The sequence below is a fragment of the Ceratotherium simum genome, chromosome 27 (assembly GCF_057802395.1).
Source record: "Ceratotherium simum simum isolate JZ-2026a chromosome 27, ASM5780239v1, whole genome shotgun sequence".
NCBI lineage: Eukaryota > Metazoa > Chordata > Mammalia > Perissodactyla > Rhinocerotidae > Ceratotherium > Ceratotherium simum.
In genome coordinates, this window is record NC_141926.1 from 26,723,812 (window position 1) to 26,745,428 (window position 21,617).

The 21,617-nt window shown below is 44.6% G+C and overlaps 1 pseudogene across 1 annotated transcript in view; it reads right to left on the reverse strand.

Moving 5' to 3' along the window:
* Positions 1-17,950, reverse strand: part of LOC101397290 (kxDL motif-containing protein 1 pseudogene) — a 42,054-nt pseudogene extending 24,104 nt beyond the window's left edge. The window contains exons 1-2 of the transcript XR_015548724.1: positions 16,989-17,950; positions 16,190-16,308 (exon numbers count right to left, since the gene is read on the reverse strand). The product of XR_015548724.1 is annotated as a kxDL motif-containing protein 1 pseudogene (transcript). The remainder of the gene's footprint in view (positions 1-16,189; positions 16,309-16,988) is intronic.
* Positions 17,951-21,617: the final 3,667 nt, after the last annotated feature.

The following is a 21,617-nucleotide window of genomic DNA, read 5'->3' on the forward strand; positions in this document are numbered from 1 at the left end:
ATGATGGATGGGCCAGTGATGATGGATAGCTCCTCTCTTATTCTTAGCCCATGAATTTTGGTTCTGAGTTTCCTCCAGCAGGGATTGAGGTGTCTCAGAGATAAGATAACAATGCTCATGGGCTCTGGGCTTATTGCCTGTTTAGGGATATCACCCTCATTATTCAGGAAAGCAAATTATTACTGACAATGTAAGGTTTCAGTCCATTTCAGTGGTTTTTAAATTAAACAGACGGTCTGGCATATGGATCAAGATTCCTAGCACAGTAAAAAATTCTCTTCTAAAGTATGGACAAAACATGGAATTAAAGTAAAAGGGAAGATTTATATATAGAAGCTTAATAATTCCCCTTGTCGTTTGTTCCTTTTGGGAAATAACTAATACAGCTTCCCATAATCTTAATCCTGCATGGTTGCTTTTTATTTTTTTTTAAATAGATGACCCTTTTTTAGTATTAGGAAATGAATCAGAAATCTGAATACAAAAAAACTGGGTGACTTTAATATGCCTGCTAACATTATCTCATTAATCCTCATAGTGCTTCTGAAAGATGCATGCAATGTATTTTTATCACCATTTTACAGAATGTGAAACTAAGATATCCCAAAGCTCTTTAACATACTTAAGATCACACAGTGGCTCAGTAATATAGACAGAAATAAAGGCAGCTCTTCTAACAAGAGAGGCTCTGACAATTAATCAGAAGCACAGCAAGTCTGCTCTTTGATGACTAGAAATTTCATCGGAAGCCGCATGCTGATTTGAGCAGGAATAAAGTCATCACAGTTGGTGATTTTATATCTTTAGGAGATTCACAGTCCAAAAACCTGTAATATAACATGCAGCCCCAGCTTAGATCTGGTACATCACAGCAAAGATATGTAACAAGAAAAATTCTTATAAAGAAAGTCTTATTCTCCCTCGCTTATCTCATTTATAAAATTCAGAAGCCATTCCTATGGAAAACAGAATCCATAAACCCTAGTCAAAAAAGAAGTTGCAATGCAGAGTTCAAGATTTTGTAAGAAGCCAGTTGAGCATCTTGGAAATTGGATTCAGTTACTTCCTTGGGCTTCTGGTTCCTGGTCCTGGAACTGACACTGCCAGGTATAAATAATATAACAGCCACATCTACACGGAATAGATGTAGCAAAAATCACCCCCACACCCCAGTACTTGGCTTAGCCTGATGAGCAGGTATTTAATATGTAATTATTGACTACGAAGGGGGAGGATATGCGAATAATCAGTGATATTCAAATTTGCTATCACTCTGCCCCAAAATGTTTCCACCTGCAGATGAAGTTCCTGGAGTATTTCAAGTTCTTTCTACTACCTAACAGCTTTTCCACCCAAGAGATCTCTTCCATCTACCGTCAACAAAAAGAATCTCCCATCTCTATGAATTCCAAGGTTTTACATTTGTAACTGCCATCATGTCACTTTAATTGAACAGATAACCACTAATTCAGTGGTTTTCCACCTTTACTGAACATAATAATCACGGGGTGCATGTTAAACGTAGATTCTCAGACCTCCAGCAATTTTGATTCAGATGGGAGGGCAGGACTCAGCACTTAAACAAGAATTCCAGAGGATTTTGATACAGGCATTCCAAGGACCACTCTTAGAGGGGGGAAAAAAAACACAAACTTCTTTATAATGACCCTAACCCACAGGTAAAGAAATGGAAGTTCAGAAAAGTTTCTCACCCAAGGCAACTCATTCATTTCATCATTCAGTCATTTGACAAACACTTATTGTGAGTATAGATGCTCAGGCACTACCGGTTTGTGCAGAATTGGAGCCTGGTCTAGTTCCCAATCCATTGTTATTTCTACTCTGCCTGCTGCCAGATGTTATGAAAGTTCCAAACAATATATGAGACTGGCTGGGGATGGACTCAGGAAAGACTTCATGAAGCAGGCAGAATTAGGATAGAACTCCAGCTGTCAAGTTGAAGAGAGGGGAACTGGACCAGCAAAGATAGTGATAATGGTACCATGGCTGTGTCCAGAACCACAGGTTGCAACAAGAGGACCAGATGAGTGAGACAGAGAAGGCACAAGGGTAATATAGCTCAGGGACCCCCGTCAGCATATTTCAGGAGACCTCAAAAGCTTGTCTTCTGGGCAGTTCTCATTGCCACATTCAAGTTTGTTGGGATTCCCATTGGGGACAGGAGAATCTTGCCATCAGTGGTGTGAGCCCTCCCTACCCAGGTACCCTCAAGTTTCCAGTGTCAGAAGCCTTGTTCTGAACACCTCTCTTCCCCCAGGCTTTCCTCCTCACTAACACCTTATTTATGCAGAAGGATGGGGAATGAGATGGAAAGGGCTGCATACAAAAACCAGACAAGAAGTGTAAATATGACCTAGGATACGTCCTCAGGATGCTGGGGCCTCATGAGGGAGAAGAGAAACACTAATCAAGATGTGCAAGCATGCAGTGATTCCTGAGGGCACTTTGGTTCTCAGCCTGGGCTGCATATCAGAACCACCTAAGGAGCTTGTAAAAAAATACTGATGCCTTGGTGCCCACGGATCAATGTAATCAGGAGCTCTAGGGTGGAGTTCAGGCATCAGTACCTTTTAAAAGCTCATTGGGTGGTTCTAATGTGCATCCTGGGTTGCGAACCACTGATCTAAAAAGGCAGAGCTTAAAGATAACAAATGCAACGTAAATGCGCTAGAGCCAATGAGTTGAGATGCACGTGGACTCGAACAGAGTAATTTCAACCTGTGACTTGGAGTGGAATGCCCTTGGAGTGGCATCTTCTGAGCAAGGTCAGACTTCTGAAGCTCTCTGTCCTTGAGGAGAGATACATCCCCCAAGTGGTAAATGACCTGTGTCATCCACTCCATTCTGAAGGAGGGAAGGCGACCCCAAACACCACTGCTTTTAACCTTCTATTTCCCAGCCTCTTCATATTCCTTTCTACAGGGTATGGCTTAGACGGAAAGGACTATAATCCAAGAGAAAGAGAAAAAAGGAAGAAAACGTAGAGAAAGGTATGGCACTTTCCATACCTACTCATCTAAGGGAAAAAATCCTTGAATTCCAAATATACATCCCGATGCATGTCTAGGAAGATAACAGAAAGAGGTCTTAGACACTTAATTTCTTAATGAAATTTGAATAACATTTAATTGTTAACACTTTTTGGAACATTCAGTTGTAGCATTTATGAAACAACTATGAAGAAAATATCACTGTCCTGGTCAGAGACTGAGAATGCCATACACTTGATGATCTCGTGATTTAATGCCATGTAATAGATCAACCCAAACCGTAGCAGCTCAAAGCAATACTCATTTTATAATATCTTAAGATCTTGTATATCAGGAATTCAGGCAGGGCTCAGCTGGGTGATTCCTCTGCTCCCTGTGGCACTGGTTGAGGTTGCTCAGGGTATTCAGCTGGTGGATGGGCTGAACAGAGGGTCTAACACGGCTTCATGCACGCCTGGCACCTGGGCAGGGATGACTGGCAGGCTGGGCTCAGCTGGGGCCACTGACCAGAGCGCCTATGCTGGACTCTTCACACGATGCTCTCAGCTAGTTGGACTTCTTACATAACTCAGTGCTCCTGGAAAAAGTTTTCCAGGAACGAGGAGATGGAACCTGCCAGTTTCTTAAGGGCTGTGCCAGGCAACCTGTACAATATCATTTCTGCCATTTTCTACTGGTCAAAGCAATCACTGAGTCACACAGTTTCAAGGCAAAGGGACGTAGACACTCCTCTCTCCCCTACAACCTCTTGATGGGAGGAGAGTCAAAGAACTCGTAGCCATCTTTAATGTGCCACATCTGGCAAGGCTCCCCCAATGTAGTACTTCTTGGGGCACCCATATCTGCAAATTGGGCAGGTCAACATAGGCTGTTGAGACCCACAGAAAGGTACAAGAGGTCTGCCAGGGGCCAGCACTGGCAGTGGTTGTGGTTAAGTTAGGTGCGCTCTGCTTCAGTGGCCTGGGGTTCTCAGGTTCACAGGTTCGGATCCCAGGTGCAGACCTAGACCACTCATCAAGCCGTGCTGTGGCGGCGTCCCATATACAAAACAGAAGAAGATGGGCACAGATGTTAGCTCAGGGACCATCTTCCTCACCAAAAAATAAATAAATAAATAAAATAAAAATCTTCACTTTATATAAAAAAAAAAAAAAAAAAAAAACAGAGGTCTGCCAGACAAAGAGGGGTGGGAAACATTGAAACCAATGCCAGGGGCCGGCCCCGTGGCTTAGCGGTTAAGTGCGCGTGCTTCGCTGCTGGCGGCCCAGGTTCGGATCCCGGGCGCGCACCAACACACCGCTTCTCCGGCCATGCTGAGGCCGCGTCCCACATACAGCAACTAGAAGGATGTGCAGCTATGACATACAACTATCTACTGGGGCTTTGGGGGAAAAATAAATAAATAAGTAAATAAAATCTTTAAAAAAAAAAAAAAAAAAGAAACCAATGCCAGGAAGGAGATGTACGAACGTGAAGAGAAAGAGGCTGCAGCCGAATACGTAATCATTGGTTTATAACACTCATGTTGGTGACAGGAACCCCCTCTGAGAAGAAAGGACAAGCAGAGGTGGGCAGAGGTGATCAAGAGAGGTAAGTGTGATACTATGAAATGTCAATTATACTGTCTTCTGATCCTGCTGGTGAGGAAACCGGGGATTGCAATTCTTTTCAGGAAATGAGGGCTCTGAAAAATGGAAAGATTGTATGAAGTAAGAGTAATAACCTTTAAAGATTTGTTAAAAATGATGAAAGCTTTCCTACTTGGGAACTTAATCAAGTAACTTTAACATGCTCTAGGGAAATTTTAACCCTTTTTACATACTTTTTTCCCTTCTACACGTACTGGATGTGTGTGAGCCACCCCGACTGCCCTTTAAGACAAGGTACTCATCCTTCCATCTGCTGAGAGTGTTGGCGGCCGATCCATGGTTCTCAGCTGGGCTCTTCCCTGGGAATCACTCTGCTCTGAAAAGAGCCACCTCGGCCAGTGAGCAATGCCCATCTAATTGCTTGTCTTTTTCACGGGATCAGCTGATACCTTTTTGATGAATACACTGCAGTTCCATTCCTCCCTGTGTGCAATCTTACCTTCTTCTCTCCTCCATAAGAGGTGAACTCAAGCACACTCCTCAAAACGTTTTTGCACACAAATCTCCATCTCAGTGGTTTGTTTCCCACAAAACTAAACCAAAAATATAAGTATAGCAGCAACTGAGGCAGCAACAATAATGAAAGGAGCCTGCGTCTACTTTGAAAGCCCTGGGAGTGACCTGTCGAGACTGAATCAGCCACGCAGGGCACTTGCCAGCTACACTGCCCCCATCAGGGAAGCCTCAGAATGGCAACCACACCACCAAGAGAAACGGCTCTGAACGCTTCCTGAGGATGAGCCTTGTTCTCTATTCCATGCAGCTGTGTGCTGGCAAACTGGCTCTGTGGGAAAAAAGAGCCCTGATTTGTAGCCTTTGCCAATTTCCATAGTGTAAATACTCCTACCTGGGCTGATTTCAGGCTATCAACTCTTTAACAACTGGGTTCATCAAATTTCTAAATATTTCACTATCAGCTCTGGCGGACCAGTAGGAGCCACCTCCAGCACACCACTGCATGCGAGCATACTGTCCTGCTCAGACCTGCTTGGACCAGCATGAGCACCAAACTCACAGGAAGCAAATCCAGTACAGGCCTGTCAGGGGCCTAGGCTTGTTGTGACATGAGAATCAGAAAAAGATAATAGTGATTAAGCAAAGCAATCAAATCCTCTCTGGGTGAATATGAAGGCAAAGTATACAGAGAATGAGAGCAACAGACACCAGGGAATAAAAGCCAAGAAGGCAGATGCAGCGATACCACAGGGAAAGGAAATGGTGGAAACTATGAGCAAGCAGCTGGTAGTGAAAGGTAACCAAGTGGTGGCAAGAACAGAAACTGAAAGATACTCCAAGCGATACAAAGCCAGGAAGAGTAGCTGAGCTGTCTTAGTGGTGGGGCCACACAGTACAGAGCAATCAACCCACACTATTGACACAGCGACAAGGGCTGGCTGCATTTAACCCCAGACAGCAGTGCAGAGCTCTGCTGTCTGAGTGGACTGCCTATCCGGCTGAGATCCCCATCTTCCTTATTTTCACATATAGCCTTACAAGTTATTTTAAGTAATCAGAGAGAATCTCTGTTGTTTGCAAAAATGCGAGTTTATTAACCCCAGGTCACCATCTGAGCTGAACAGCCACAAGGCAGAAACAAACTCAGAGTGTGTGTACAAAGGTTGTTGACATCATCGGGGGCAATCCAAAATAGAAGCAGCAGGATTCCTGTGACAACAAGGGAAAGACAAAGCCATTTTCTTCTGAGTGTCTAAACATCCACTGGGGCAGCATAATTAAGTCACTCCTTTACTCTGCTAGTGAAGGGAAAGAATGCTAGGGACTTGGGTATCACTCGTTCATTCATCCAACAAATATTTAATGAGTGTCTATTCTGAGAGCCTCACGCTGTGCTGGGCTCTGGGGATACAACGGTAATCAGAAACAGACACAGACTCTTCCTTGTGGAGCCTATAGTCTAGTGGGGGAGATAAATATTTGATCACAACAATGTCCACAGAAAACACAGAACTTGACTGTGCTAAGTGCTAAAGAGAGGCATCTGGTTCCATGAGACTTCACAGTGGGGTTGAGGGGATCTGGCTTAGCTGGGGAGATCAGAGAATTCCCTGAGAAGCGATACTGAATTGAGATCTGAACAATGTGTTCAAGTGAAGAGAGGAGGAAAGAGTATTGAGGAAAACCAGGGACAGCTTGTGCAAAAGCATCTGCAAAGGGGTCATGGGGACTGATAGACCTTTGGATTCAAAGCAGAGCCCTGGACCAGAAGCATCGAATCACCTGGGAGCTGGTTAGAAATGCAGAATCTCAGGCCCCATCCCAGATCAAATTAATTGGAATCTGCATTTTAACAAGATTCCCAGGTGATCTGTACACATTTTAAAATTTGAGAGATTGAAAGAAGACCAATGTGGCTACACCTAAGAAAGCGAGGGGTAGGGCACAGTAAGAGCCGTGGCTGGGAGGGCAGGGAGAGCCCAACACCCAGAGCTTCACTGACCAGGATTAGGAGTTTGGTTTTATTCTGAAAGTATTGGGAAGTCATAAGTGTTTTAAGTGTACGTTTGTGGAGGGGAGGTAGGAGGGAATCTAGTCGCAATGTGGAAACTTATTAGACAGGAGTAGAATCAAATGTGATTTGCAATCAGAAGGCAATTACAATGGTCCAAGCAAGAGAATGTAAGAGTTTGGGCTCCAGAGTTGGAGGTGGAGTTGGAAAGAAGTGAATGGATCTGAAAAATATTCAAGAAATAAAGTCAACAAGACACGATGATGGTTTGGATTTGGGAGGAGGGTGATAAAATAGAGGATGCTTTCAGACTTATATAAATGATTTTCATGGTCTTTGCTGATGTTTACTATCATATTCACAGCGCCAACAGTTATGCTGAGCAGGTGCCCAATATTTGTTGCATAAATGAATGATTGAACTGAATAGAAAGTCTGAGGTATAGTTTTAGGGAAGATCACGATTTTGGCTTTAGAATTGTAGCCGAGGATTGTTGTGTGTTGAATTGTGTCCCCCAAAAAGATATGTTAAAGTCCTAACTCCCAGTACCTGTGAATGTGCCTTATTCAAAAATAGTGTCTTTGCCGATGCAATCAAGTTAAGATGAGGTCATATTTGATTAGCGTGGGCCCTAAATCTAATGACTGGTGTCCTTATAAGGAGAGAGAGATTTGGAGAAACACAGACACACGCATAGACGGAAGACAGCCACGTGAAGATGGAAGCAGAAATTGAAATGATGTATCTACGAGCCAGGAATGCTGATTGCCAACAACCACCAGAAGCTAGAAGAGAGGGGCATGGAACAGATTCTCCCTCAGAGCTTCCAGAAGGAACCAACCCTGCTGACTCCTGGATTCCAGACTTCTAGCCTCCAGAACTGAGAGAATAAATTTCTGTTGCCTTAAGCCTCTCAGTTTGTGATATTTTGTTACGGCAATCATAGAAAACTAATACAGGAATGCCTTTCTGATATTCAAGAAGAAATGTTTATAAGTGGTTTGAAATTTGGATCTAAAACTGAGCAATTACCCAGTGAAAGCACTTAGCTAGAACCTCCTATTATTAAGACAAATACCCTTGCTTATATCCCTTTTAACACTGTGCCCACCTTTGTTGTAAAGAACAGTCTATGAGATCTCAAGTACGCCTTTGGAAATCTGAGAGTTGAGAAAAGAAAGACATAAAAGAAAAGGAAACGTTACAAAGAAAACAAGATGTGGTAGAGAGCATTGAGAAAGCTGTTCTACAGGAGGGCTCCAGCTTCTGTTTCAAGGGACAGAGGATACTTTTATGATGTTTGAGACTGGTGTGTTATCTAATTACCTGGCTCAGTAGCTGCCCAGAAGTCTCTCAAAGATTTTCTCTAGTTCAATCATCACTTTTTAAGAAGGGCTGGGAGATAACCTTTCTGGGCCTTTCATGGGATATAAACATCATTATCAATTCCCTATAACAGTCTAAAGGTCATCTTCATTTATCATGCACCAGTCTTCTTCGCAGGTATCAGAGATCAAATTGTTCTAACAGGCTCATCATCAGTGTTGTTCTATATACAGCACAGCCTCTAGAATAACTGGGCCTTGAGCCCAAAGACTGACTGACTGGGAGCTTGAACTACTTGGGAATCTCATTGTTCATCCTGCCTGGGTTTCTCTCGGTTTCTGTGCACAGCAGGTGGCCCAATCCTTCTCCAGAGCTGGCCAAGAGAAATCACCCTAGGCTGGTCCTAAAGGGTGTTTGACTTTGAGCAGAATTATGAATTAATGTGAGCCACCAGAGGGCAAGGAACAACAAAGACATTTCACATACAGGTAGTTTCAAATGATTCATGCTCCAAGAGTTCACATCTAGTTCTGTCGTCCAGGACTTGAAACCGGGGGTTCCAAGTTAGTCCACCTAATGTAGCCAAACTCACTGAATGAGGCTAACCTGAAAAATGATTACTGTATGAAACTCTACCCAGAGCTCCCTTTTAGAATTCCTGGAACAAACGGACCTAACGGCCAAATCAAAGAGTCCTCTCCCTTCTTCCTTGATCCTATGCCTACCCACCTGCTGCGCAATCAGAAGTAAATATTTCCACAACTCTAAGCCAAATCAAACAAAAATCCTCTAAGCAATACACAGAGATGGGCTTGTGCAGTAGGCAACTCCAGGTGGTCAGGAAGAAATGGTCAAGGGGGTTCTGGCCAGACCTCTCTCTCCTGCTGAATTCTTACCTCTCTCCCGGGCTCTTCTTACTGCCAACTGCTTAACTAAACTTTTGTGCTACACGGATCCTCTCTGCAGGCCTAGCCATGAACCAAAACCTTGTTTTCCCCCTTCCCCTCATCAAAGCAAGGGCAGATAAATATTTCTAAAAGATAACTTTAACAACAACAGAAACTAAAATAAAAGAAAGTGCAAAAGCATGAGTAAATGTTCAGTTTACATGTCACCACCCAAGTGGCCCATGGATTAGGGAACAGACTGATATTAATACCTAGGAAGTAACTGTCACTCGTGTGGCTAGCATACAGCACAGGAAGTGTTCCTGCCCTCCTCTTTCCTCAGCCGGGGAGGGTGAAACTGGCCTCCCTACCCCTACTTCTTGCTACTGAATCCATGCCAGCGATGAGCTAGCTCATCAGGCTCACTAAAGCAAGACTGTCACATGGACTGGAGCAGACAGAAGAGAGGAGTAAATCATTCAAGACTTTGATCTCTGCTCTGATCAGAAGTGTTTAGTGTCAATAAGCCAATTAAGGGGGTAGTGAGAATTTTGGAAGTTGAGAGCTAACCCTGGCAATGGGCTGCACTTCTGCTTTCCTTCTTGTCCTCTTTATGGGTGGCTGGGGCTGAGCAGCCAGTCCTCCTGTCTCTCCAGATCTGGACTTCAAGGGGAAAGGGAAGGAGAATCTGAAGCAGGCTCACACTTGCTCAGCAGGCAGTGAGAGCATGGCTCCCAGCCTTTGAGACAACCTAAGCCATTTCTTGGAGAAGTGACCAGAGATTCTTTAGCCTGGAGCAGTGGTGCTGTCTTTGAAAACTCTGCCTGGTTGCAGCTCCTCAGCTCAATTGATCTGTACTGGGAAAGGGATGTGAACTGTGGGGAACTAAGAGAACAAAGATAACACGAGTGTAGCAAAGATAAGCAGTCTTCACTACTCCCCACCTATTTCCTGTACACAGTGTCCATGAAGGTTTAAGTGGAACAATACCAGCAGAGGGAGAGAACTGAGGGGGAGGAGAGAGAAAAGAAGGAGGAGGAGGAGAAAGAAAGAAGAGGAGGGAGGCAGAAGATGGTGAGGTGATTGAAGAGGAAAATAATGAGGCTTCCAGAGCTAACCCCTCCCTGGCTTCCCCAGCGCAGATCTCCTGCTCCCTGCAGCCCAGGTCTCTGATGATTATCTGCCACTGCAAGCTCTTGCCTGACCCTATTCCACAGTCAGAAAAATGAGGTTACTTACCCATAGCCTCCCTGTGATATGTCTCCGAATTAACTCAACTCCTAGGACAGGGCCTGATGACCAAGTAAGAGGAGCTGTACTCCACAGCTGCCAGCTGGCTAAGATGTTTTTTGCTACTAAACAAACCCTAAACTTGGTATCATTTGTTTTCCTACCAAATATTTTATCCAGCTGTGGGCTTCTGCCTGACTCTCCTTGTTTCTGACTGTTTTCCTAATACTCCATGTTCATGACAGCACTATTCACAGCAGCCAAGACATGGAAGCAACCTAAATGTCCCCTGATGAATGAATGAATAAAGAAAATGTGATTTTATATATATATATATAACTATTATTCAGCCTTAAAAAAGAAGGAAATTCTGTCATACACTACAACATGGATGAACCTTGAGGACATTATGCTTAGTCAAGCCAGTTACAAAAGGAAAAATACTGCATGATTCCACTTATATGAGATATCTAAAGTAGTAAAACTCATAGAAACAGAAAATAGAATATAATCACCAGGGGCTGGAGGGAGGGGAAAATGAGAAATTGTTGTTCAATGAGTAGAATTTCAGTTTTGCGAGATGAAAAAGTTCTAGAGATCTGTGGCACAACAATATGCATATAGTTAACACTACTGTATTACACTCTTAAAAATGGTTAAGATAGTAAATTTTATGGTATGTGTTTTTTACCACAATTTTAAAAAATGGGAAACAATCCAAGTGTCCATCAACAGATGAATGGATAAACAAATTATGATATACACATATAAGGGAATCTTACTCAGCCGTAAATAGGAATGGAGTACTGATACATGCTACAGCCTGGATGAACCTTGAAACCACTATGCTAAGTGAAAGAAGCCAGACCATAAAGGTCATATATTGTATGATCCCATTTATAGGAAATATCCAAAATAGACTAATCCACAGAGACAGAAATCAGATTAATGTTTGCTAGGGGAGCGGGGAAGTGGAGAACGGAGAGTAACTGCTTAGTGGATATGGGGTTTCATTTTGGGGTGATGAAAATATTTTAGAACTAGATACAGGTGGTGGTTGCGATGCCAACCCTGGTATCAGTTTCCCTACATTAAACCCAGCATATATGGGGTTAAAACCAAAAGCACTCATCCCCTTTCTCTGCTTGTCTAAGTTACATTCATATGTAAATACAAGTTTTTTTTAAACCTCTGTATCCCTAAACTTCACAGGGCAAATAGAAGTTACAAATTGTTAAAAGCCCAGCTGGCCTCATTAGTTTGGGCTAATTACTGGTTCTTGAGGTTTGTTACAGGGAAACTGATATCCAGAGAATATCAAGAAGCTGAAGCTCCCCAGACCCCAACTCCTTGGCTTCCTGGCACCAGGATCCGCCACTCATCACGGAGGCAAACAACCAAGGACACCCACCTGCGGATTCCCTTATCTCGCCACCCCCTCCCTGCAAGCAGCTTCACAAGGCCAAACTCAGGCTGGTGGGAAAGCGCCAACCAGCAAGGCCACAGGCACCCCCTCCCTACAAGCAGCTGCATTCTTGGCAACCTTTAAAACCCCCTGCCTCCTGTCTTTTGGGGAGACGAGACAAATTTGAGAGCTTACTCTCGTCTCCTGGCCCACGTCACCTGAAATAAAAACCCTTTCCTTGCCATGAGCCTGGTGTTCCAGTTTTTACTTGGCCCCTCCTGTGTGGTGAGTAAAGAACCCGTGTTTGTATCCAGTAACAGTTGCGCAACATTGTGAATGTACTAAATGCCACTGAATTGTCCACTTTAAAATAGTTAATTTTTAAAAATCTTTTTCTTCTTTTTTTTTTGCAGGCGAAGATTCTCCCTAAGATAACATCTGTTGCCAATCTTCCTCGTTTTTTCTTCTTTTGTCCCCCACAAAGCCCCAGTACATAGTTGTGTATAGTTGTAAGTTCTTCTGGTTCTTCTATGTGAGCCGCTGCCACAAGCTGGCTACTGACAGATGAATTATGTTCCGCACCCGGGAACCGAACCCAGGCTACCAAAGCGGAGTGCATGGAACTTTAACTGCTAGGCCATCAAGGCTGGCTCTAAAATAGTTAATTTTATGTTATGTAAATTTCACCACAATAAAAAAAAATAAAACATTTTAAAAAGCAAAAATATATATTTAAACAGAGCTCTTGGGCCAACAACTTCCTACTATCTAACTAGATTAAATAAGACGATTGGGACCATCCACTATAAATCCCTTCAGGTTTTTTTGTGTGTGTGTGTGAGGAAGATCAGTCCTGAGCTAACATCCATGCCAGTTCTCTTTTTGCTGAGGAAGACTGGCCCTGAGCTAATATCCGTGCCAATCTTCCTCCACTTTATGTGGGACGCTGCCACAGCATGGCCTGACAAGTGGTGCGCGCCTGGGATCTGAACCCCAGGCTGCCAGCAGCGGAGCGCATGCACTTAACCGCTACGCCACAGGGCCAGCCCCCCTTCAGTTTTAAACACTTACCACCTTGCACGCAAATATGTGGACATCCACACTTCTACTACCTCATTTCATGCTAAGAGAATGAGGTGTCCTTCCCATTTAAAGATAACTCCTCCAAATACCTCCAGTCTTTCTTCCAAGCTCTCATTCTTCTAAATTTCCCTTTTCTCTTAAATATTCAGTCTCTTCCTTTCTACTCTTTTCTTCCCACCCTAAAAAAATATTCCACTAACCCTGTACTCTTCCCTACAATTTGTCTCCTTCCATTCTCTGCTAAGTTTCTCAAAGAGCAGTCAACGTTCACTTTCTGCTTCAATTTACCTCCCCAAGGTCACCAATGACTCCATACTATCAACTCTAATGAACATATTTAAGTCTTTATTACAAAAACAATTCCCTTGATTTCTTTCCGTGTTTCTTATGTTGATACTGTTATCTCCATCCACTTTAAAAATATTCTTGTTCCCAAGGGCTCATTCTTAGCCCACTCATGCTGCATACTTTCTGTGTAATTTCAGCCACTCCTGTGGTTTTAGCAACCATCTACATGATGATGATGAGTCTCTAATCTGTATCTCTGATTGAGACTTCTCCTCAAAGCTTCAGACACATATACCCAATTTCTTATGCAACATTTCCACCTGGATGCCCCATGGGACCCTCAGATTCGGCATGTCTAAAAGAACACATCAACTCTCATACAAAGCTTTCTCCTTCTGTAGCACCCCACATCCACCCAATTAGCTAAGTCAATAACCTGACTCACCTTTGAATCTTTGTACTTCCTCACTATACTCTCTCCTTTTAAAGTATTTTAGAAATCACCTAATTTTGCTAATTATACCTCCTAATTTCTCAGAATTATAGATCAAATGATGAGATTATGTCACTCCCTGCTTAGAACTCTCCAATGGCTTTCTTTGTTTTTTTTTTTTGTGAGGAACATCAGCCCTGAGCTAACATCTGATGCCAATCCTCCTCTTTTTTTCTGAGGAAGCTTGGCCCTGAGCTAACATCCATGCCCATCTTCCTCCACTTTATGTGGGACACTGCCACAGCATGGCTTGCCGAGCAGCGCGTTGGTGCGCGCCCGGGATCCGAACTTGCGAACCCCGGGCCACCACAGCAGAGCGCGCGCACTTAACTGCTTGCGCCACCGGGCCGACCCCTCCAAGGGTTTTCCATTCGACTTGGCATAAAATGAAAATTCCTCCCACACCCAGATTCCCACCCAGGTACTGAAGACCTATCTGCCCCAGGCCCCCCAGCAGCCTTCCACAGAAGGAGGGGATGGCAAGACCAGCCCAGCCAAAGCCATACTGGTGGTTCCTGGCCTGAGCCCCAGTGCCCACGAAACAACCCCTACTTCTAGTGGCAACGCAGCAGCCCCGCGGACCCAGGCAGCCCACAGCCCCGCAGACCTCAGGCCCCATCAACAGTGGGGACCCCACCACCACCACACTGGAGCGATTCCAACTCAAAGGACAACCAGAGCTGCCAGTTTTCCAACTGACCCAGCACCCCTCCCTGTCCCATAATTCATAACATCAAAACACCAGCTTTTCCTCCTCCTTTTCCTTGAGACTCAGGAGGGCCAAAGCAACAGTCTTTTGCTGTTTTTCCTCTCTCCCCTACCAAGTGTTAAGGGAAAGGCTCCATCCGTATTGTTCAGAGGCACCATCTCTCTCCCTTAAATCAGGCTGAGAAGGAACCAGCCAGCTCTTACCTCCTCCTGGTTGTTTTTCCTTTCTCTTTTTTTTTTTTTTTTTTTTTTGAGGAAAATCAGCCCTGAGCTAACATCCATGCCAATCCTCCTTTTTGCTGAGGAAGACTGGCCCTGGGCTAACATCTGTGCCGATCTTCCTCCACTTTACGTGGGACGCCGCCACAGCATGGCCTGACAAGTGGTGCGTTGGTGCGTGCCTGGGATCCGAACCCCAGCCGCCAGAAGCAGAACGCGCGCACTTAACACTACGCCATGGAGCTGGCCCCCTCCTCGTTGTTTTTCTTCCCCACACCAGTTTACTTCTTGTGTCCCCTCTACCCCCTACCTCTAAAGCCATTTTATGGACTGTCATGTGCCACCTGAGCCTCCAGTAAAAACAAAACCAGGCAAAAAAAAAAAAGAAAATTCCAAGGCCCCACATAAACTTCCCTCCCTCCCTCTCCACCCACATCTCCTACAGCTTGGCCCCTCTGTTACTGGGCTCTAGCCACATCGTGTCTCTTTCTGTTCCTCAAACACTCAAGCTGATTCATATCTCCAAGTTTGCCACTTGAGGTTTCCTCTTCCTGGAAAGGTTTCCTGCCAGCTCTTTGCATGGCTGGCCCTTTCCTCATATTCACTTCTCAACACAAAACATAACACATCTGAGACCACTACTCTGAGAGCCAACACAACTCAACATACCTGAGAGCTCTAATCCTGCTCCACCATCCTCAATAAGCAGACCCCTTCAGACACATCATCACTTTTATTTTCTTCAAGGCACTTATCACTACTTGAATCATCTGATTTGTGTACTTCCTTGTTGTCTGATTCCTTTGTTACATAAAGCATTTTGGAAACACTGTATTTGTTTCACTTGTTTTGGGGCCCATCTCCCCTACTAGAATTTAAATTTTATGAGAACTAGCATCTGGTATATATCTTATATAGCCAGCTCTAGTTTCCCTTCTGGCAGGTCATGGATTCCTCCCTCACCCTCCTGGCCTGACACTGCTGATGTCTCAGCATGCTTTATGCCTGGTCTTGACTGAAATATATCAAAGAAAGGGAGAGAAAGACAAAAAAAACTCTCTCCGTTCACCTTCTGAGAGGAGTCTGGAGCTCCTAGTTTCTGAGTGGTGCTAAAAGTATCTTGGCGCTCACATTGGTAGCACCATATTCACATAAACACTCCGTGATTCAACATTTATTAAGCATCTTCTATGTGCCTTGTACTATCTTAAAGGTTGAGTGGGTTACACTGGTAAATTCAGCACTATCTCTGGCCTACAAGAGCTCATATTTTTATCAGGGAAGACACACAAGCAACTGTAATGGTGGTGATCAACTATCTTAGATTAACTGAGATAATTCTGATTGTTGGATCATGTGTCCTGGTTTGTGCTTCAGAATATCTTGACCTTGTCACTATAAACTTAACATGATAAATACTTACCAATGGTATGAACGAAGTTCTTCGGGAACATAAAAGAAGCAATTAATTCTGCTGGTGGGATCAGAGGAAACTTCACAAGAGATCCAACGGATCTTGATGTAACTACAGGATTTTTCCACCTGGAGAAGACAGCATACAAAGCAAAGAGAAAAATATGAGCAAATGTACAGAAGTGAGTGGGATCAAGTACTAGGGAAAAGAGAAAAAACTCCACTAAGGTGAATGACTACAGAATGATGGGAGCTATGCGGTTGATAGCCTTGAATGTCACGGTGAGGAAGGTTGATTTTTTTCCCCTCTAACTCACTGGTCCCCACACCTGTGCTGAACTGGCTACAAAAGAATTATCTGGAAAACTTGTTTAAAATAGATATTCCTGAGGGCAGATCTAGATAATTTGATTTAGACCATTTGTTTTTTTTTTTGTTTTTTGTTTTGTTTTTAGTAACAGAGTCTTTTTATTGATAACTTCCCAACAGCATCTGTAAACATCGGGTACAAAAATATTCTGTTTAAACTCTCTGTTTTCCAAGGTGGCTTGGCTTGCTCCACAGAGACCCCAGGAGAGGCCTGCTGGGCTCTCAGGGTGCACACCTCTGGTCAGAGAAACAGGCCTTGTCAGGCTGGCTCGGCTGAGTAGGTGGCCAGCCTCTGTCTTGAGCCTTCTACAACTGTCTCAGAAACCGCCTTGAGATGCTTTCATCAATACTCTGGTAGGAAAAAGGGGCAGGGAGACCAGAATTAGTAGGTGTGTGGGGGATGGGCTGGGGTGAACTCAGACAGGACAGTGCTTGCCCACCTTCAGGAGGTCCTGAGCAGGGTGCTGGGGCAGGGGACATCTGGCTCTGGTCTCTGGGAACCTTGGAGTGTTGATCAGAGCAGACCTCAGGCCTCATCTGGAAAAGCTCCCTTGTGCCCAGTCCAACAACTCCAGCTGCGCTGATGGCCCCCGGCCCAGCAGAGGGGTCTGCAGAGGAGAGGTGTTCTCGGTGAGGGAGGAGTGAGAAGAACAAACCCCCCAGGACTTTGACTACCCCCGAAAGGAGCTTGTCCCCCTGGAGCCCTGGATGACAGACTATCATGGCAAAGCTGACGATCTTGAGGCAGGGTTACCCACTGCCACCTCAGGCACCTGGGGGTGCTGCCACTGCCCTGAGACCCCTGGGAGCAGGGCTACTCGCCCAGCATCTCCTCGTCGTCCGTCTGGCTGCGGCCATCGATGGCAGGGGAGCCAGGCCGGACGTGGGACAGGTCTTCGAAGCCGGGCTGAGGGAGGTGGAGACGGTGTCGGGGCTGGTGTCACATGAGCCCGTGCTTTGTTCTGAGGTGGCAATGGTTGTTGTGGTGCTAGGCGGGATGGGGTCTTCATCCTCGTCCTCCAGGAGGGACGCCTCTGGGATGTGGCTGAAGGCCTCTGGGTGCTGCCTGGCCAGCTTCCCTTTCAGCGTCCTGATCCTGCGGAAGATGCTGTCCAGGTCCCGCTTCATCTCCACCAGGGTCCTCGTGTGGTGTAGGAAGCGCTCAGTCATCTGCTGCAGGCGGGCACTCGACAGGTTGTTGAAGTTTAGCAACATCTCGTTGGTCTTCTCAAAGCGGTCCAGCATGTTCTTCTGGGCCAGGATGATGGCGTTGACATCGTCCACGTTCACCATGCTCAGGATGCGGCTGCAGAAGACCCCTGAGGCCGAATCCGGGGCGTCCATCTCTTCCTCCTCCTCCGCTGCCTGCACATATGGCGGCCTTGCTCGCGCTTCCGGAATGGCGCCCGAGCCTCCGCGACGTCACCACGCACCATGCGTGCGAGCGCGGGTGGCGGAGACGTACCCGGGGCCGACGGGCGTGCGTGGAGGCGCGGCAGGAAGGCTGATTTAGACCTTTTGTAATGGATACCTGGACTCTTCCCAAGAAATTCAGATGATGAGCTCAGGTTGGGAACCATGACTGCAGAGACCAGAGAAAGCCTTTCTTAGTTTTGCTCCACTGGCGTTACCAAGATCTCAAACTGGTCCATTCAGCCTCGGAGAGTTCCGGAACAGGACAGGAAGTAGATTGGTTATCTTGTATCCATTGGAGAGTGGGCACTGGGTATAGTCACCCACTGTACTTGGCATTCAATGTCCATTGGGCCTCAAGCCTTCTCCCACCCTCCCCATGTGCCCAGTATACAGCTGGGCTTCTGTCTTGATGTCCTCATCAGCAATCCAGTTTTCCCCTAGGCTTGTGGCTTCTGGAAGGACCCTGAGTTACTTGGTTGGGACCTGACAATCTGCCTAACCCTAACACTTCCTTCTCTGTGGGGCTGGAATGTCAGTGAAGGTCTTACTCCAAAGTAAACAGAACCCCAGAGACCCTTGTCCTCACCAGAATCATCCGAGTTGTGGCAAATAAAGCTTTCAGCAGGAGCATGACATAATCAGGTCTATGCTTCAGAAGGATGGATTATAAAAAAATAGGGCAAAATGCAGGAAAACTTTTAGAAGGATATTGTAATACTTTGGGGTAAGACAGTAAAGAATTGTGCAAACAGTGGCTGAGAAAATAGGAGGGGACAGAGAATTTGGTCACAGATCAGAGGCACAGAGAACAAAAGCAAAGACGATGCCAAGGTCTCTAGTTTTATAAAGTGATGTTTTAGCTGGATGAGCTACTGCCTTCTATACCGCTTGTTACCTATTTTTTAATCCTAGTCAAAGTTTTCATTGCATGGGAAAGCACCAGTATTAAATGATGTCACACTGTGTCACAGCCCATTTGTAAAAAGCACTATAAGGACCAGAGCATTGAAAGCCTTCCTCCTGGCTGGAACTAATTTTCTCCACCACAAATATCAAAAGTGCCTGGAAATATACAAAGCAATCATTTTCAACCACCCAAAGTAATGCTATTATTCTGACCCCAAAGTAATCCCTTGAAATGTTATTTGGGAAAAATAAAAAGCATTAATAGTTTATCTCAGAGATGAGACTCTTTGCATTCAAGACTGCTAACCTGGAAATAAAAAAAAAATTAATGGCAGGCCACACATTTATTTGTTTCCTTTTTTTTTTCACATGAGCATTTCAACTTTATTTAACAATTTACTTCTAATTTGAACAGATGTGCTTTGCTTTAATATTTGGCTTGGAGAAAATTTTTTTGGTAAAAATAATGCTAAGTGATGTGTGTTTTGGGAATATTTATTTCTCCTAAGATTCTGAGAGATGTGAATAGATTTAAGGGAACAACTTAAAATTTCGATTTTATTTTTGGACCTTAGAGGTGTCATTCAATTTATAGAGCTATTGTGCTAAAAAAACTAATATTCAAATGCTGTCCAATTGCTATATCCTGATTCCTTGCAAGATTATAGCTGCCTCCTTTACTCGGCTTGAAGTTACTAAATAGAACCAATAATGAATCTAAGCAGTAAACCTGCCGATGTAGGATTTTTCATTCCTAATTTGGCTAATGCCCAACTCTAAATTAGAATACAACAAAACTACGAGGTTTTACTTGCAAAGAAACTTGACTCTTAGGCTGAATCCACAAACTCCCAAAATGTAAATCTACCTTCCTGACTTGCCGTCCACAAGCATTGGAGAAGCCACCGCGGACCTGTAAACTAAAGCAAGTCTCCTTTAATGGCAATTTGATTTTTCCTAGCTTTCTTCTTTCAACAAAATAAACAGAATGATTGCCAAACTCCGCTTCTCTTCTGTTCCACAAATACTTCCCTACCGTGGAGAAGCTTTAACAACACGCACTGTGAAATCATTTTCCTCCTTGATTAGTTCATTTCAACCTTGTATGTTCAGGAAGCAGGAACAACCTCTCTTCCCAAAGAGCAGATGAGTAATTGCTTACAAGTAAGAAAAGCCCCTCTCGCCAGAGGAAGGCGGTTGCCAGCTCCCTCCTCAGTATCACGTCTCCTGCCAAGGAACAATTGGTAGGCTGCCCTGCGATTTTCCACACTCCAGATTCAGAGGGAGTGATGTACTTCTTTGTTCAGAGAAACGAGAGAAAAATAAATAAAGGAACAAGTGTGGCCTTATCCACTGCCACCTAAACTTCTGACAAAGAAGCAAAATCCTCCTACACCTGCGTGTAAGAACAAAGCTCAGGAATTTGGACTCGAACGCCAAATTGCCAGCAGTGAGTTTGGAATTGCCTCACACCAAGTTGAAAAGAAAGTCAGCACAGGCTAGGACCTGCTGGGGTGTCTGAGGACACAACATCTCCCTTCTTTGGCTTGTCCCCAGCGGGTGTTTAAGATTAGGGATAACACGACCTGAACCCAGAGTTCTCAGGAAACGAGAAGAAATGCTTCAATGGAGCAAAACTAAACTTACATGTCTTCTTAAAAATGCTCTCATTTTTAGCAAAGTTCTGTGTAATGGTGAGCAGAGCAAGTGTCATGAAGAAAGGGAGAGGGGATGTGAAAGAGCCAATAGCATCTACACTTCAAGCCTGACAGAGCCACATTGGATTTCCAGTCCTTCCAGTAGGGGCGAACGTTGGCTCCACATTATAGGTATCATAGCCGAAGCTTGGAGATGTTCCATCACCGGCTCAAGGTCAAATGACTAATAGAAGGCAGGGACTGAATTCGAACTCAGCATGGCCAAACTTCAGACCTGGGGTTTGTCCTTTGTCCTAGTGGTTCCCAAACACCAGCCCCTGGGCTCCTGCTGGCCTGGCTGCTCCCGACCCACTTGGGCAGCACTGTCAAAATGCCTGGACCAGAGGCTCCAGAAAATCTAATTCAATAGGTCTGGAATGAGACCTGGGAAACTGTGTTGTGAAAAAATCTCCTTGACATTTTTCTGCAGCCAGATTTGGGAACCACTGCAGTACATACTCTTCTAAGCATTTTTTCCTAGAAATTAATTAATTGATTTCGTGGAAATCTTAGCTCATCTCCCAAATCAAAGTATAGTGCATCTGTCACTCTTAGGGAATGTATCTGATGTTTCTATGAACCATGAAATATATTTTCAAAATATTTAAAGTTCGAGTGGTCCTTTAGAAAATGTCCTTGAGTCTGAGGGGTGCCTCCTTATGTTCAGAAAATGAGGGTGCATCCTTGGGGCTAGTTTATCACCCACAATTGTCTTACTGCAAAACTTCCTGCAGGGTTCAAGATTTCCTTACATCTTGGTGGCTCAGAATGCCAGGGCTCCTGGTGCTCAGGACAAACTCCCCGTCTCAGACTTTTTTGATTTACTGCACCCTCTGGGCTCTACTTATTTTAGATGTGGGGCTATGGCATCCGCTTCAACCAATTTTCTGAAATACACTTTTTCCTAAGACAACTTTTACTTTGGCTTCTTGCTACGGACTCTGTTGAGCATCTCTTGGGACCTGAGGTGAAGCTTTTTACATCCTTACACTCTCTCGTTAGAGGTTCTTTGTGTGTCCCTATGTCCAGGCCTCCAAAGTGGATTTCTCC